This window comes from Pseudopipra pipra, chromosome 10 (genome assembly GCF_036250125.1).
Source record: "Pseudopipra pipra isolate bDixPip1 chromosome 10, bDixPip1.hap1, whole genome shotgun sequence".
NCBI lineage: Eukaryota > Metazoa > Chordata > Aves > Passeriformes > Pipridae > Pseudopipra > Pseudopipra pipra.
This window is the reverse complement of record NC_087558.1, coordinates 9,870,209-9,877,800: the sequence shown is the minus strand read 5'-3', so window position 1 is coordinate 9,877,800 and position 7,592 is coordinate 9,870,209. Positions and strand designations below refer to the sequence as shown.

Sequence of the window (7,592 nt, the reverse complement as noted above, 5' to 3'; positions counted from 1 at the left end):
GCCAGAGCCCCGCCATGGGCCCACGCCCACTGCCGTTGCAAAACAGGATGCAATAAAACCCCATTTGGAGCCAGAGTGGCAGTAGGGAAGGGCGGAGGGAAGGCTGGCTCGTGCCGGGTGGCTGCTGCGGGCGGCACTCATGGCAGCTGTGCCATGGGGCAGTGTGGCAGCTGCCTGCACCGTGGAGTGGTGTGTTTGGGGGGGCTGGGGCTCAGCACATGGCTGCCCCATCTCCCTGTGCCCAGCAGTCCTTGCTGACCCGGGAGTGAGGGGCACAGCCCCGGAGGAGTCACATCCCAGGAAGGGGAGCTTGGCTCCCATTGAGTGCCTCCCCAGAGCAGCCACTGCAGTTTGAGGATAGCAAGGGGCACTTGTCCTGAGCCATCCCCAGGAGTCAGACCTTCACTGAGCAGTGAGTGTGCTTTGAATTCCTCAACTCACCATTGCCATGGAGCCTGGGAGGGTTTTGTCCTTGCCTGCTCCACCTGAAGTTCTTCCCAAAGTGTATTTTAATTATTAAACTACTTTTTAGACTGAATGAAGTGAAGGAAGAGTGTCGCACAGGGCACTGTGAGCTACCTACTCATCCTCAGTGCTGCCCCAAGCTCTGCTGAGTGCAATGTGGGCTGGAGTCCCCATCCCCACTGGCACCCCACTGCTGAGAGAAAACGGAAACACAGTGATAACACCAAGTCCAGAGGAGAAGTTTCTGGAAAACTATGTCAGATAAGTCACTGCAACCCCTGTGCTCTCAACCTGAATATACCAACCCATGGATTTTTCAGGGGGTTTTTGGCAATTGTGGCTTTTTTGGAGGGAAGACGGAGCAGGGTAGCTGTGGGATGAGCGCATTTGGTGGCAGCTCGCTGCCTCTGGGTTGGTGGAGCTTGGCTTCCTCCAGCAGAATCTCTGGGATATGTGGAATGCAGGCTGGGGCTGACAGGGGTTCACGGGTCCAGGCTGTGACATCAGCACAGGGTTCAGAGCCCCACAACTGTGGAATGAGTCTGTCAGAGCTCAGCCCAGGTGAGCGGGCTGGCAGTCATGCCATCGGTCCCCAGGGAGCTCCCACAGCACGACTGCTCAGATCAAAGCCCTTCCTGCAGGTGGGGTGTGTTGGGTGTGCCATATGTGGCTTTTCCACTGTCTAATAAGGGTTTGAGCTGTGGAGCAGCCTGCCTCCATGCTGGAGGAAAGGAAAGCCTCTCTCTCCCTCCCTAGCTGCTCATTTTTACCAGCCCTGTTGACCTCAGCATGTTTGCAGATTGCTTCCCCCCATCCACAGGGATGGAAATGTGGTCAAAGTTTATTAGAAGGGCACCAGCTGTGCACACACGTGTGTGTGTGTGTGTGTGTGTGTGTGTGTGTGTGTGTGTGTGTGTGTGTGTGTGTGTAGGCAAAGTGTGACCTTTGTTTTCTTAGGAAGCCACACTGAAAGGCAAGGCCAGGAGGGGAGGAAGCAAACAGGCAGGAAGGGGGGATGCAGTGGGTGTATTTCTAGCTGTGCTCTGCCTCCCTGCAGCACGGGAAGGCGACTGGGAAGAAGGGCACAGGGACAAATGGTGGTAGCAGGAGCCAGAGCCCAGAGAGCAGCACAGGGACTCATCCTGTGCACCCCACGTCGGGGCAGCAAAAACAGCCACTGTGTCCCACTGGAGCAACATGTTTTGCCAATCTGTGGCACTGTCAGAGAGCCATGCAGCACCTGGCCTGTCACCCAAAGGTGCTTTCAGGATCATTACGGGGTATTTCTCCTGCAGAGAAGAGTGTGGGGGCTGCGGACACCCCAACCTGCTGGGATGGGGTCCATCTTCCTGGCACAAGGGCATTTATCCCCTGGTGCTTTTCTTGTGCCAGAGGGAATCTGCCTGTCAGGGTGCTTCCAGCAGGCACTGGGGCAGAAATGTGGCAATGGAGCCCTTCAGCTGCTGTGACTAATTTTCTTCCTCATGCCAGGCCAGGGTCCAGCTGGACTTGTCCCCTTCCAACATACCAGAGGCTGCTCTGAGGTCTGGGCCCTGCTCCTCTGTGTTAGGCAGGTGACATCCCACATACTCACCTGTGGCTTGGTCTGCAAGAAGGGGGGATGCTGCCGAGCTGGCCACACCAGGGTGCTGTGCTTGATGGTGGCCATCACTCAGGGCTGGGCCACCGTGTCTCTCCTGTGGTGTGAGGAAGTGGCAGAAGCCTGGGTATGCTCTGTCACGGATGCTGGCCTCTCTTGCTCACACATGCACATTCCTCCTTTGTGGCAGGCAAAGCAATGCCTTTTGTATCTGACAGGAGGCAGGTGCCTCCAGCCTGACCACTACCATGTGAAATCACAGGGTCCCCAGTATCTGATTTCCAGGGGGACAGACTCTGCCTGTGCCCATCACTTGGGTCACCAGGGTGCAAACAGCAGGGCAGAGCATGTCAGTGCTGCTGTGATGGTACCTGGGGATGTGTGGGGCTCTGAGGTTCCTCTGGCAAGCCTGGGCAGGTAAGGACATCATCCTCTGCAGCTGCCCAAGGGGGCTGTGACAAAGGACACTGTGAAAGAGGACGGTCCTGGGACAGAGCAGAAGGAACCAGACCCTGCCCTCCTGGGGATGTCCCCAAGCCCACTGCTAACCCCCAGTACCCCAGGGATGTGCCAAAATAAAGAAACCAGGGTGATTTTCAAGAAACCATACCAGGGCCAAATCATTGGATGTTTCATGCTTGCAGCCACAGTGCCCCTTTTCCACCTACAATGGAGTCCCCTCCATCAGGGCCCTACAGCAGTTCTACTGTCCCTTGAGGCAGTTATAAAGCTGTGTGTGGAAGGACCCCAGGAACAGAGACTGAGCTGAGAACAGCCAGAATTGGTCCTTTCCCAAAACTGCACCCATTCTGTCCCACCACCAGCTGCCCAGCCAGTCACCACCCCACACTGGTCCCAGCCCCTTTCCAGAACAGCTGTAGGTCCTGGGTGTGGTGGCAGAGGCTGCAGAGCCAGAATGGAGACCATGAGGCTGTGCCATATAGGAGGGGCAAGCCTGGGAGCAGGGAGACACACATTGCCCAGCCCTGCCCAGCCACAGGGACAAGGACCAGCCTGTGCCCAGGTGCCAGAGCGGTGCCATGCTGGAAGGACCCCGGCCAAGGCTCTCAACAGGGGATGTGTTGAGCATCCACAGCATCTCAGAGCCAGGGAAGTCAGTCCTGGTGACTCAGAGGAGAGAAGAGAAATTCAGACTCCTTTGCCCTCCGACTGGTTTCCTGGCTCCTCTAAATTTGCATAACAGCCCCTGAGCCGCTCCCTGGGGCCACTGGGACCCCTGTAGCAGCCGGGCCCCCCGCAACAGCTGTGGGTTCCTGTGGTCAGCCCCAGCTCTCACTCTTGCTCATGCAAACAGCCGCACCAACGGCTCCCTGCACGTGGGGGCTGGCGAGCGCCTGCCCTTGGTCCCCAGCCAGGGCTCGTCCCCATCCCCAGTGCCGCGGGAGACTGCAAGCCCAGCTGGGTGCCTTGCACTGCGTGGGTGCTCAGCCACGCTCCAGCCAGCAATCAGGGCAGCTGCATCCCTCTGTCAACAGGGGTGAGGAAAGGGGGCTCCGTGGGGTGGCTGTGGTCGATGTCTCCTCCATCCTCTGCTCACACGAGGCCAGTGGCTTTGGCACAGAAGCGCTGCTCTGGCATCCAAGTTCACCAACGGTTTGCTGGGTGATTTCCCACAGTGCAAAGGTTGAGGCCTCTTGTGCTTCCCAGTCAAGCCTGACGCTTCCCCAGCACTCCTGGGAACCCACCAGGAGCAAAGAGCACACCCAGGTGGGATGGCTAACCACTGCACACCTGACCCTCTCCTGTCTCCCAGCTCCAGATGGAGCCACTAGCATGCCCCCTCCAAGCCCAGAGCAGGGGTCAGGGAATCAGGGACAAGGAGGAAAAGTGACAGCCCAGATCCAGCATCTGTGGTGCTGTTGGCTGGCTCCAACCATCACTGCTCAGCCCAGGAGGGAGCTTTTCTGCTTCCAAGGACATGGCACAGCTCTAGAACTGCAGCAGGGCTGTGGCCAAAATGCCAAGGCAGGGCAGGGATGAGCTGGGGGCTGAAGGGATGTAGGCAGGTCCCACTGCAGCAGGGCTGTCTGGGCACGGAGCAGGGCTGCAGCTGCTCCCGGAGCCACTGCTCGTGGTACTATCTGGTGACAAGATAGCTGCAGGGACACCCCAGGCCAGGTTAGAGTCCCCCTAAAAGGTGCTACCTGGGCTGTAGGTCTGCTCAGGGCCAAACGTCAAAGGCTTTGGGAGAGGTCTGCCTATGGGCACAGGGACAGCCTGGAGGTGCCTATACCGGGGCATACCCCACTCCGGGGCATCAGCAACCCACAGCGCTGATCCCACCCCCTCGAGAGACCCTACAATAACAGACAGACTCCAGGGAGCCATTCTGTGCTCACCCCACCCCCTCAAGCCGCCGGTGACACCGAGCTGTCCCCAACGAGCCCTGACATCCCCACCAGCGGGCAGCACCCCGTCACCCCAGCCTGCTGTGCCTCGGTGCCACCAGCACGACACCCCCAGCCGCACCATCCCAAACCAGCGGGTGCGAGGGAGGGAAGAAGGAAGGCGGTTACGGGGGGGGGGAAAGTAAATAAATAATAAAAGGCAACCACCCCAGACCCGGCAAAACGGCGAGCGGGGCAAGCCGGCCTGCCACACGTTTATTGGGGTGCAGGGGAGGGGGATGAAATACCTGCCGAGGGGGATGCTCGGGTCCCGGGGCTGCTGGTGCAACGTGGTCCAAGGCTCTTCCTGGCGGCGGTGGCGGCTGCCGGCGGCACGGCACATCCCGGCACGGCACAGCACATCCCGATCCGGAGCCCGGCGCACAAAGGGCTCCGCTTTTAAAGCCGCAGCCGGGGTCCCCCTGCCCCGCAGGGCCCGGATTGGCGGGGCAGGCAGCGCTGCGGAGGAGGCCAAGAGAGGGGGGAGAAGAATTTAAAAAAATAAATAAATAAAATAAACAAACAAACAAAAAACCCAAAACAAAACAAAATTAAAAAAAAAAAAAAAGAAAAAAGAAAACAAACAAAAAAGCAAAAACCGGAGGGAGAAGTGCAAACTAGCTCCCAACACCGGAAAAACCAGCCCCGGGGATGCCCCGGGCACGACACCGCCGAGACCTCCCGCCTGCGGGGCTGGGGGTGCTCTTGGGGGCCCCCGGTGCTGCGCGGAGGGGCCGGGCGGGAAAGGCTGGAAACCGCAAACCTTCTGTGGAAAAAACTTGCTACTGCCGGGCCTGGCGAGATGGGGGTGGGCGGGTGTTCATTCGTGTTGCGAGCAACTCCCGTCTCCAACTCCTTGCGGGAGCCCGGCCCCTCTCCAGCCTCCGGCCTTCGCCTCGGGGATGTCCCGGCCCCCCTGGTTCTATCCCGTGGTTGTAGCTGGGTGGGTTTTTTTGGAGGGGGGGAAGGTGTCCGGGGAGCTGTGTTTTTCCAGCTCGTCGGCAGGGGGTATGCTTGTACCGAATAATCCATCTCTTTTGTCCGGGATGCTGGCCCCCATCCCCGTCCCCTCGGGGCTGCGGGCAGGCAGGAGCCCCGCGAGCTGCCAAACCCCGGGGGCCGGCGGGGAACCTGCCCTTGCCGACAGCAGCACCGGCACAGCGGAGCTGAGCTGCTGCTGGGTACACCCCACGGGGCGATGGGCGAGAGAACAACCCTCCTCACTCCAGTCCAGCCGTTGGAAGGTGCCTCTGGCCCCACCAGAGCTGCTACAAAGGACACCGGGCAGGAGGGGGATATTTTGGGACTCGGTGACCCTGATGGAGCACATTTAGCATTTAGGGTGGCAGGACAGCCCTGGTACGGTCAGGGATGCTCACAGTAGTGAGGCTGCACGTTTGGCCAAGGTTTATCTTGGCTTCACAGGCTCTGGGCATGTGATCGACCCAGTTACAGAGAGGGAAACCTCTCTAAATCCCACCTCGATGGGAAAAGTTTCCAGCCCCATCATGCTTCAGCCTTGGCACTTTGAGAGTTGTCCCAGGCTTGAGTCTGAAGTGTATCTGACCTGGTTTTTTTTTATATATAATTTCTGGGGTTTGTGTGTGAGGCATTACCCCTTGGTGCTGGGTGCACCTTCTGTCAGAAGCAAAGCTATGGGGTCCACGTGCAAGTGGGAACTGTGCGTGTGTGTTTACGTATATACAGGTGGATGTAGGGCTCGGCAGCTCTCTGGCCCTGCTCAGACAGAGAATGGCCACAGGAAGGGGGAGGCTTGGTGGGGAAGTGAGGGGTCCCAGCACAGGCAGGAGGGTGGGTGCCACCAGGAACCCCAATCCCAAGCCTCTCGTTTGCTTTGAATTTGTTTGCACCAGGCTTTGTTCACGGAGCAGGAGTCAAATGCTTCACCAGGGCCCCCAGCCCACCCTCTGTGTCCCACTGCTGAGCTCTGCTCACCTCCCTGGGACCTGGGCAACAACGTGTTGGGACAGAGAGCCATGAGCTGTATAGTAATGACTTCCCTTGGTGTTAATTGGGCAGCCAAATTAACTCAGTGCCTCCTCTCTCAATACCGTGCTATGTGGCTGCTGTCTCATGTCCTCATGAAGAATTTTCCCTGGCAATGCCAACGGAGATGGAGGTGGATGCTGTGACCTCTTCCCCTCTCTGCACATCTTCTGTTGATCTTGTGGGTAGCTCTGCCTGAGCAGTTGGTAGCCCCAGGGAGGGGAGAAACTGAGGCACAGAAGCCCAGCTGGCACCAACAACCTATGTCAAGCCTGCTCACATACCAAAAATAAAAAAAAGGTTTTAATTCAAAGCAGTGATCCAGGAGCCCTCAGCACTGTTCTTTCCCTCCAGCCCCTGTACTGGCTACCAGAGGGGTCACCCCCACACTGCAAGAGACCCACACCAAGGGCATGCTGGTTCCTGAGGCTGCTGACAGAGGGGCAGACCCTTCAAGTTGGAGAGTCCACCTTGAAGATCAGCAAGAATACAGAAAAAAAAACAAGGCTACATCATACACAGGCTATATCCAGACTCTGTTTCTTTGATTTTCTTTTTTCCTTTCTTACAGGGAACCTGACCTGGCTCTGGGTTTTTGCTGTTACTTTGCAGGTAGATAAAACCATAGAGGGATTGTGATCAGGCTGGCTTCAGAATTAACCCCAGAGCTGAACTGTCTGGGTTAGCCGTGCTCAGAGCTCCCCGACAGACAGTGCTAATGATGACACAGCATCGCCCTCAAGACTCGTTAAAACCCAGACTTTAACGAGATCACCGCGTATATAAACCCACACAGCCCTGCCGCAGTGCCCATGTGTGGAACCAGACCTGCTCAGAAGCACATCTGAAAACCTCGTGGCTATGGCAGATCTCCAGGCTGCCAGCACTGGCAAAAGTGGGACAAGGCATGGTGGGTACTGGGGGTTTGAAGAGTCCTGGGCTCTTCTCGGGTAGGGATGCAGGCAGAGAAGGGTGGTGTGTTGCTTTGGGATGCCCCGTCCATTTACAGGGCTCACCTCGCTGCTTAAACCTTCACGAGGCCAAAGGAAGTCACTGCTCAGCTCAGGCCATACACATTAAGTTCACCCTTATCCATGCATGGCCCAAAATGG

At 57.7% G+C, this 7,592-nt stretch overlaps 1 long non-coding RNA gene across 1 annotated transcript; it reads right to left on the bottom strand.

Moving 5' to 3' along the window:
* Positions 1-706: 706 nt before the first annotated feature.
* LOC135419576 (uncharacterized) lies at positions 707-6,847 on the bottom strand. Its single transcript, XR_010433049.1, has 2 exons — positions 5,237-6,847; positions 707-4,932 (listed from the first exon to the last, which is right to left on the bottom strand). It is a non-coding gene; the product is annotated as an uncharacterized LOC135419576 (long non-coding RNA).
* Positions 6,848-7,592: the final 745 nt, after the last annotated feature.